This window comes from Glycine soja, chromosome 16 (assembly GCF_004193775.1).
Source record: "Glycine soja cultivar W05 chromosome 16, ASM419377v2, whole genome shotgun sequence".
Classification (NCBI taxonomy): domain Eukaryota; kingdom Viridiplantae; phylum Streptophyta; class Magnoliopsida; order Fabales; family Fabaceae; genus Glycine; species Glycine soja.
In genome coordinates, this window is record NC_041017.1 from 28,462,732 (window position 1) to 28,471,269 (window position 8,538).

General features: G+C 32.7%; 1 pseudogene; it reads left to right on the top strand.

Moving 5' to 3' along the window:
- The first annotated feature begins 367 nt into the window (after positions 1-367).
- LOC114389933 lies at positions 368-1,269 on the top strand (annotated as a pseudogene).
- Positions 1,270-8,538: the final 7,269 nt, after the last annotated feature.

An 8,538-nucleotide genomic window follows, 5' to 3' on the forward strand; every position in this document is an offset into this window, starting at 1 on the left:
ATGTAATCGATTAGATGACCTAAGTAATCGATTAAGGTGTTCTTGTTCATCTCTGAACAACTTAAACAAGAGAGAAGTAATCAATTCATCCACCAAGTAATCAATTAAAGCAGAGACTCTTGAAAAATCAGTCATTGTCTCAAAACAATAGAGTAATCGATTAAAATACTTCTATAATCGGTTAAACCAATACGAGACTTTAACTCTTCAAGCTTCAGAGCTTGTTGTAATCGATTAAAATAGAGAGTTTTTGCCTCTGAAAAAAAAATTCTAAGAAAATTTCCTTTACGCACACTATGATGATGCACAATGAAAAGCAAATATGAAATGTACTAAGATGCAACAATCAATCTAACAACCAATACAAATGAATGGGAAAGAAGCATGGGATTTCATCAAGGATTTTGACAAAAGTGAGCTAAATAATCTTTTATTTGATGAGTTCAATGTCAATTACAATGCACTAGAGTCGATATTCCGCCAAGGGTCTTATGTTCTGAAGATAATCGTTGAAGATATTGTGAAGCACACAAATAATGATGCTCCAATTAAAAGGCGCAGAAGGTAGATAATCACAGTGTGTTCCAAGAAAATAACAAGTAAGAGATTTTGGAATGAGCATACCGTTTTTTGAAGGAGCTTAGTGGTTTTGTTGAAGAAATTAACAATGAGACTCCAGAGTATGTGAGGTCCTTTGAATTTGATAGCAAATTGATGTCGTCTACATGGATTGTAGTTTAAATAGATGGATGCCACTTCCATAGGTTTTCTGAGATACATGAATTTGTGAAGCCAAATGATGATAGAACTCTTAACTTGATGAATTTGTGTGCAGTTGTTGTCTTAGAAAAGTTTTGGGAGGATATAGTCTTTGCCTATGGGGTTAGTGATGAGTATAGCTTTATTCTTAAGAAGGCCACTAATCTTTATCAAAGGAGAGCTAATACAATAATTTCAGCTATTGTGTCTTTCTTCACATCCACTTATGTGATGAGATGGAAAAACTTCTTCCCACAAAGTGAGTTAAAGAACCCTTCTTCCTTTGATGGACGAGCGGTGTGCAATCCATCTACTGAGATTCTACGGGACTACCTTTCATGGAGACAAGTGGATTGCCACATCAACAATCATTATAAATCTTGTTTCTGGAAGTTAGTCGCATCTAGAAAAAGCAAAAGGGAAGCCCAAAATAGTTTAAAGGGTGCTCAGTTGGAAAAGAAAATTGAGGAATTGGCTATTGACTACAATAATTTACCAGTCATGTACTGAAATAATTTATAGGGACAAGGTAGACACTGCTCTAATTCATCAGGAGAATGGAGAGACTCCTGAAAATTATGGAAAGGTTATTGTAGGACATATTGACATTATTGGGCCAACCTTTTGGTTGGAACACCCAAACATCCTTGATTAATAACTGTATGTGAAGTGTAGCATTTAGTTTGCTAATTTCAATTCTATTACTTTATTTCTTGCTGCTGAATTTTTTTGGTTGGTTTGGTTTAACATTTTGGGTGTTATATTTAGATTTTTTTAATTTACATGAAATCTGGAGAATGCTTGTATCCCTTTACTTCCCCCTTCCAATGAACGAGTTTGATTACACCATTGCCCCATGCAACAACAGGTACCTAGCTAATTCTAAAGAAGTCTAACCTGTTATTTTATTTTATAATAAAATATCTACTTTCCTATGAATTAAGATATCAAATTTTCTTGAACTCAAGCAGTAATTATTTTGTTCAGAATTTGCTTTTTAAACAATTTTGAGCTTCTAGTATGTTCATCTTAACATATTTAACTTATCCTAGGCATGAAGCTATTTTACTAAACTTAAAACAAAATAGATTCCATTCAATGGGTTATAAGAGATGAGGAAGGATCCTTTATGTTTGCCTTTGCAATGAAGTTAATTATAGAACCTTCATGTTGTATAGTAATAGTGTCACCAGTAAATTGGTCTAAGTAGGAGAAAACTTAGCTTTCCTTAAGAAATAAGTAAGTGTGTTTGGATAACACAAAATTGATTCTATTCTTCAAAATTATGGTGAAATTATGAAAAATTGTATGCAATATTTATTGCTTTGCTTTACCATGAAAAAACAATTGACTTTTTTTATAAGTGAGAATTAAAGATAATAGTGGGAAATTTATAATAATTCATATATCAAGTTCAACCAAGTTAGATCTTCTTGACATAATTGAATTTTTCTTACCATGGGATTTAAATTTTAATTTTATAAATAAAAATAAAGATTACTTAGAGAATTTATATAATACTTGTTTTTTCTCTCTATTTCTTTCCATCACAGCATTAAATTTGTTGTACAAATAACCTTTTGTTAAAAAAAAAATAATAGATGCCAGGAGAACTTTAACCCCCACCCTACTTATCTCAAATTAGTTGTGATCTAATATGAATTTTAAATACCAAGGCCTAAAAAAATAGTGTTATAGTTAAGTTTTTATCTACTGTGTTAAAAATGAGTCAAACATAATGCTACTTCGTTGTTGTACGTTGTAATTTCTCCAAAGCTACACTGTTTATATCCAATACATTGGATTACACTTGTCTTTTGCAAATTTCTCATTTTATATGTTTCTTTAGGTTTAATTATCCACTTAGTCCCTATAGTTTTTAAACTTATTCATTTTAGTCCTTATAGTTAATAAGTGAATTTTTTTTAGTTGATATATAGTTGTGCAAGGGCTTTTTGGGTTTTATATGATAAGATTATGTAAAAAGCTCTGTATTGCTACTTTTTTAGCAACCTTTTATGAAGTTAATATGAAATATTTAGTTCCTGACTTTTGAATTAGTTTTTGGCTTTTAAATATGAACGAATTGTATGAATTAGTTTCTTCTCATAGCTTTCCTTGGTTGGCGACAGAGAATTTTGTTAGAGATAGGGGGAACAATATGAGCAACATGGTGAACAACCTATGGCTAAAGCTTGAAGTTCAAGGAAAAGCTTGAAGAAGCTTTAAAGAAGTTTTGACTTTTACATGCTCAACTCTTTTGAGTGACATTTGTATTGGTTGTTATCTTGGTTATTGTATCTTAGTACACTTGATATATGTTTTGCATTATACATCACCATAGTGTGTGAAGAAAAGTTTCTAAGTTAGAAATTTTTTTCAGAGACAAACCTCTTTGTTTTAATCGTTTACAAAGTTGTCGTAATCGATAACAACAAGTTTTTTGAAACTTAAAGAGTTAAGTCTCGTATCGATTTCATTGATTACACTGCTATTTGAGATAGTGACTGATTTATTCAAGAGTCTTTGCTTTAATTGATTACCTTGTTAAAGTTTGAGATAGTGACTTCTCTCTTGTTCAAGTTTTCAAAGGTAAACAAGAACACTTTAATCGATTACATTGTTCTTGAGTTGTTTTCTAGATGTTGGATGAACACTTTAATCGATTACATAGATGATCTAATCAATTACTTTGTTAAAATAATTGATTACCTTATAGATTTAATTGATTACAAATGGTTATAATTATTTTCTCTATAAATTATCAGCTTGTGTTCACATCTACATATCAATAAAGAATACTCAATACATATCGAAAATAACATCTTAGTCTCATAAGGAGCAAGATTTTATGTTGTCATTAGTGAATTATTTTCTCTTTCATTCTTGCTTTTCTCATTTTCTCTCTCTCACTTTTCTCACTTTATCTCTCTTTGGGGGAGGATGGCATGGGTCCTCCTCCACGCATTGACGCCGTCCACCAGCACCGCCCGCTCCTTCAGCAAAATGACACAATGCTCGTCATCACCGTAGAAGCGGAGGCGGAGAACGATGCGGCGAACGGAGATCTCAGATGCGGCTCTGTCGAAGAAGAGGTTCTGCTAGCAGTGGGTGATGCTGGGAAAGGACGAGAGTAGAGTGGTGACGTGGTGGTCGGCATTGGCATCGGCGAGACGCAGCTTGACTTCGACCTCCATTGGGGAAGAGAGGAGGGAGAGTGCGGTTAGGGTTTACGCAGAGAACCCGATGTGATGGGCCTTGGAAGAGGGATCTTTGCTGCCACGATCCAACTGACAGAGGAGAGCAGCAGTTCCAGTGGGGGCGATGGTGGTGGTGGCAGAGGCGTTGCTGGTTTTCGCCATTGATCAAGTTCCATTTTTCAAACTTTTGTTCCCCCATTATGTGTATATTCGTGTTAGTATGTGTGATAGTATGATTGGGCTTCAGGTAGAGGGTTTATTATCAATTTTATACCTAAACATATTCATCACAAGCTATGATTGACTGTGCTTTGCATTTTGCCAAATTTTGTGCCATATAGGATTATTGATACCATGTGTTGCACAGGATAACTATGAACTCCTCATCTCTGGGTGCATCAAAGAGGATTTGGGGTTCAAAAATGGTAAACCTCTGGCAGCAGGGTTATGCCTCAGATTATCTTGTTATAGAGCTTAATTTACATTTTGGCTGAAGCTACCTGACCTGAGTGTCATAGCCGGGACTATGAGAATTTGGTGTACTTGTTGGCACTTAAACACAATCCTTAGGATTTTCAGACTCATTGATATACTTTTGGTTACCCTTTCTATTGTGATAAATTTAAAACTCTTGAAAATTACACCTACCAAAATATCTCTTTTGTGTATTCTGACTTATGTTTTTAGGATATCAATATACATTGATATAATAGAACTTTTGCCTTTTATATATATATTTACATTATATATGCTTTTGAGTACCATGTTTTAGGCTTACTTAGATATTTACATCCTTCATAACATTTTATATCTATTTTTTTGGAAAAAAAAGTTTTCTTCTTTTGTTTTCTAATTAGTATATTGTAGATATGTGAGACAACTTCCACAATATCCAAGGCAACAATTTGTTGCTAGATTTCCAAGTATGTCTCCTGGTGTTGTTGATTTGTTAGAGAAGATGCTTGTCCTTGATCCAAATAGGCGCATCACAGGTAAAATAACGTAGTTTTTCATCCTGTTCAAATATGAATTACCATGATTAACTTGATATACTGTGCTTATAAAGTTGTAACTGAAATCTGAATATGAAAAGAAAATGTGTATTACACATTACTTAGATAGTTGACAATGACACTGACACTCAGGTCTCTTTAAATTGTTTGGATGAAAGTTCCTTACTTAGTTTTAAATGTAATTTTTGTGGTTCATGATTGTTTTGCACTTTTAAGCAAGTAATTTGTTGGGACACTAATTCAATTTTTCAAATAAATACAGTAGTAGAAAGTTAAGAGCTACATTCCAAGACATGGTGGAATGTATCTAAGTTCTTTGAGAACTTTAGTACCATAATGCAAGGACGTAGGTAGAGAGGAGATAATTAAGATTCACCAAGTCTCATTAATAATAGAGCCATGAAGTAATTAAGGTAGGTTGGAGATCATACTCGTTTTACCCACAAATGTTGTCAACTATATAATGAAGTAATTTTATGGAATATAATGTTATTGTTGTCTTTTTAAATCACATTGCCTTTTTTTAAGAATTGAACTTCCTCCATAGACTATAATCTTGTCTACAATCAGTAGTGGGTATCACTCTTTAGGAGCAATTTTTTTGGGATGAGTGTGATGTTAATATCATTTCACTTTATTATTTGATTTTTCTTAATTTCATCTTGTGTTTTAATGGAACATTTAGCTAGAAGTGGAGGAATTAGTTTCCTGTGTCTTTTTCAATATTTACAATTTGACTAACAGGATATTTGTTGAACCTATCTAAATATGCATTTTAATTTGGTTCTCGAGCCAAAGCAGCCCAAAGTCATGACAAAAGGTTCAAAGAGTTGTTGTAGGCGAGAAGGGCAAGAGATAAGAGATAAGAGGAAAGAGAAAGAGACCAATCATGAGATCATGTTGTAGTTGCAACAGCACTGTATTAAAAAATTGAGTACCACGAAAGTAAATGTAATTGATTAAAATTGCTAGTACCTGGTGTTGGTTGTAGCAAGATAAGCTAGAGGTAGCAACTTTGCATAAGTAGCCACATTGGCTGGCTTGTGGCTCTAAGAAGTATTGCAATTTATAATTTTTTGTAGAGACTCTTTATAACATAGGTATCATGTATTTTCCCAAAATTTATCTAAATTTTGTTTTGTTTTATTGTTTGATTTTAGTTCTCTTTGTTGTCTTTGTCATATATTGTTGTCTGTTTAAAGTGAATAAGCTTGGTATTTTTATTTTATTTTTTATATTTGTACGCGTAGATTATGATTATGACATTCATATAGTTTTTAAGTATAGTATCTTAAAAGAAAAGTGGCAAGAAAGTAGAGTTCATTTCACCTTTGCCTAAACCTCCAGAGGAGAAAAAAGAAGAAGAAATAACCTTAGCAAGAGGAGAAAAAGGAGGAGGTAAATCATTCCCCCTTATTTGGCTTATTGTCTCCATTAATTTCCAGATTAGACATTAAATTCTTTTTTTGTTTCTGGTCTATGTATAATTAATTCTTGTTGAGAGATTTTAACATTATATAATAATATTTATTGATTATTAGCAATATTGATAATATAAATTTTGATTATTAATTAACCTAAATTTTAATTGTTTGCAAGTTATTCAACATTTAACATCGGTGCTTACATCACCAACGATGTTAAAACACATTTTTTACATCGTTCACGAATACAACATCGACTTAGAAGGTATAATTTCTACATCGGTGGTCAGGATAGCACCGATGTAGAAAACATTGTATTTCTACAATGATCGATCGAGGAACGATGTTGAAACTTTTAAGTTTCAACAACATCATATTCAAAAATGGTCCAAAAATGATGTAAAATGTCATTTTTGACCGATGTAAAAACTGTGATTTCTAGTAATGTTGTAATCGATTAAAACAAAGAGTTGTGCCTTATGAAGAAATTTTCTAACTTTAGAAACTTTTTCCTTACTCACACATGATGATGCATGATGCACATATGTTATGATAGAGACTAAGATGCAACTTATAATATAACAATCAATACAAATGTCACTCAAGAGAGTTGGGCATGTAAAAGACAAAACTTGTTCAATACCAATTGTTTCTTTAGTTACACTCTTGGCACTCAAACTAATAGCAAGGGTATCTTGATTTTTCTATTTCCTGTCAAAAGATAAAGAGTTTAGTCTTATAAGTTCAATCCTATAACTCTAAAAAGAACTTACAACGAGAAAGAAATTATGAATGCTTGGAAATTTACCTCCTTATCACTGCTTTGAGAGGGATATTGAGATGATGAAATATCCACTATTTTTCCAGCCTGCAAGGTAGAAAGCTAGGATCTATCCCTCGGTATTCCATTTGAAAGATACGTCTCAAGAAACTCCCTAGATCAAGATCTGGTGAAATAAATTTTCTTCAAAGTTTCTTGGAATACCTTTTGTTTTGTGGTAGTAACAAAAGTAGTCTTGAAAGAGGAACTAATAGGTGCGTCCTCATTAGAATCATCCAATCCCTTCAAGACATTGGTCTTCGATGGTTTGGAGGTGGTAGACTAAAATGATAAGGAAAATTGGCTAAATTATGAAGATCATAGAAATAAATTAAGTTAAATAGAAAGTTTAAACCATGGATGGTTTATGAAATTTAGGTGGTTTTGGTGGAAGCCTAACTTAATCGTCAGTCTTGGCTTTATTGGTTTTTTTTATACCTACAATAGAATCAATCATGTTTAGGAAAAGTTAGAAAATAAAGCTAAGAGTGTTAAAAAATTTGAATACCCGTTGTCCTATGTTGCTTGAAAATGGAGTTTTTCTCTTTCAAGAAGTCTTCTTTGAAGACCCTGATCATCATTCTCACAGTCTTCATTTTCCCCTTGATGGGAACAACTGAAAATTGAAATCAGAACATTGCAATATTCAGTAAAGATTGATTCATGTACCTTAATATGATAAAATACAAAATTTACCATTTAATTGTTTAGTTTTGATTTCTACACATCGTAGTAGTAAAATGTCTTTTGGGTAGTGAAGGTAATATCCAAGGTAAATTTTAGCAAAGGTTACTTTTCAAGAAGAGGGAGTATTTTTGAGTTTATACATGGTTGAGAAAGGCAATAGTTCTCGAACCCAAGGAGGATTTTGAAGACTTAGACCAAAATAGGCTCTTGGAAAGAAAGGAAGGTGTTTTGGACAATATCGAGAAAATTTGGTGTTTCCTTTCTTGTTAATAACTCTACCAGTGGCTCTGTTTTTCTCTTATTTTTCCCTAATGGCAAATACAACTTCTCGATAAGTTTGTATGAGATAGTTTGGATGATAACAAATACGATAGAAATTTTCAAGCAAGTAATTTTGACAGATAATTTGTGTTTACCTTTACTTCGCTTGCTGGTGTTCTACACAAAACTACGAGATTTAATTAGTTTATCTAAGCAAATTGCAATTAAAATAGGTCTCTTAGAATAAGAAGTTGTCCATTAAGAGTGGAAATCTTGTGTGCTTAGATAATAATTCTCGAATGACAATGGCTGAAAGTGCAGCTTCACTTTTGGGATCCCATTTCGAATGACTTTTGGGATTAATGACTCTTCTC